Raw genomic sequence first — 2,482 nt, 5'->3', positions numbered from 1 at the left:
GAACAACAACTACAAATGATTCTTTTTGCGTTAATTAAATAGTTCAAAATGACAACGGCAGATGGCACTGTCGTTATATCATTTAAAATTTAAACCATGATTAAGGTAAAAATCTTAATTCATCATTCTCATTAAATACGTACAATAACGCCAATGTGTACAAACAATAAGTTAAAAAATTAGCTCATGGAAGTGTATTAATACCCTAAAACACGTAAATGTTTGTTATGTTTAAAATAATACATAAATATTAGAAATATGTGTAATAAAAAACAAATGCATAATCGTGTATTTTTGACAGATTGATATATCAAAACGACAAAACCATAGATAATACTATATGTACATGAGTAGAACATGTATTGTATTCAAATGTTCATAGCTGCATCGTCTGTCCGTTTGGTGTCCAAAATATGAGCTGAACCCTACTCTGGAAACTTTCCATTAGATCAAAGTTAGTGAATAATAGTATAGCTACAATGAAATATATGTATCTGAATACAGATATCTATATCTGAATATAGTAATAAACATTGATATAGTCATAAGGTATATTGAAACTTTTTTCGTTTATTATTGTATTCTATGTTAAACACACAATGACATTTATAAACATTTAGATTAATTTTATGGTATTACTTATTTATAGTTTATATACATTATACTGTATAACCAATAGTAAAAGAAATTAGTAAAGAAATTTTATTATTAGCGATATATTTACACGAAAAAAGGTTGACAGGCGTCTACAATCTTTTGTGATTTATAAAAAAAAAATTATTCACTACAAGACATTTTTGTGGAGTCTCTATTGAATTTTAAAAATGTTTTAATTCAAACTAAAAAAAAAAAAAAAAAAATGGAAAATTTCAAATACTTTTCTTGATAACCAGAAAAAAAGTTATAAAAAATGAAAATGTTTTCACTTAGCGAATTTTTCCCATAATTTAACTTAAATTAAAAAAAAAATTTCATCCATAAAAGTAAAATCTTTTATTAACATGTGAAATTTAAATTTTTACGACATAATTTATTCATCAATAAAATAACTATTTTTCCTCAAATAATTTTTTATATTTTGTTGTACTTTAAAAAAAAAAATTAAAATATACCTGAAATATTCACCAAATATTTACATTATCATTTTAATAATATGAAAAAATTTCAAAATATTTTAACTCTTTTTAAATTATTTATAGACATAACAAATTTTTAATTTAATTTAGTTTTTTTTTTCTATAACTGTTGATAAAGTATTATTAGCTGGGTCAAAATTCTTAAAAGTATAATAAAATATTCCACATAGGTTGTTCTAATATCTTTATAAAAATATCAAAAATTCATAGGCACAATTTTTTTACATGCATTTAAAGTTAGAATTTTGACGTGAAATTCATTGAACAGAAAAAATTTTATCAACCAACTAAGTAAAATAAATTACTTTAATAGCTATACCAAAAAACATATCATGCAATATATTTGGTAATATAATCTGGCAGTCTGTCTCTGCTTAGAATCGTTTTTCGTAGACAATGATGTATTATTGAATTCAAATTTAACACATTCGTAAAAGTTATCCACTCAAAACCTTATTTACAACAGAGTGGTACTCACTTGCCTAACTTTTTTACTTTGATAAATCATTTTAAAATCAATAGATTGTTCAATCCAATAAGATTTGAAAAACATGTATCTTAGATTAGTTAAAATAAAAATTGAAATTGAAGAGAGGAAAATTGTATTATCTATAAAAATTGTGCATGTACACAAAAAAACCACACACTTATGATTGTAAATGCAATACATTTATCGATTTGCACGAAATCTAAAATAAGTCAAAATGTGGTATTTTCATAAACTTCAATATCGCTTCAGTATCAGTATTATTGATTCTACTAGCCATATGTGTACCCTATTTTTTTCATATGGATCTTAAAACTAATATTGATTTAACATAATGCTATTTATATTATGAATTCATGAAATGTTTACTTGAATTTTAATAAATAAACACCAAAATATTACGTATATTATAGATACCTATCCATTCAAAAAATAATCACACCTATTCTATTTTTTACAAAACAAAATATATGTTCGTTTTTTATTGTTATCTGAATACTAACTATGATTTTTTTTTTAAGTTTTAATAACATTAATAAAATTGTGATTTTATTATAAATTGTAATAATAATTAAGGTACCTAATAATAAACATAATATTGATAATCAAAAAAACAATCATTCATTAATACCATTAATAATACGATTTAACAAATAAATACTCAAATTAATTAAAAATTATAAAACAAGAAACACATTGAAGTAAAATAAAAATACGTTTATATCAATAAAATAAATCATACATAGGTCATAAAATTATTTAGATACTATATTATATTATTCTTAAAGTAAGAAAATCTCACATGAAATTTAGAAAATAATATAATATTTTTAAAAATTTCAGTGGAAAAAAGTACAGT

The sequence above is a fragment of the Melanaphis sacchari genome, unplaced genomic scaffold (genome assembly GCF_002803265.2).
Source record: "Melanaphis sacchari strain LSU unplaced genomic scaffold, SCAv2.0 Contig23_pilon_pilon, whole genome shotgun sequence".
Taxonomy (NCBI): domain Eukaryota; kingdom Metazoa; phylum Arthropoda; class Insecta; order Hemiptera; family Aphididae; genus Melanaphis; species Melanaphis sacchari.
Note: the sequence above shows the minus strand (reverse complement) of the source record.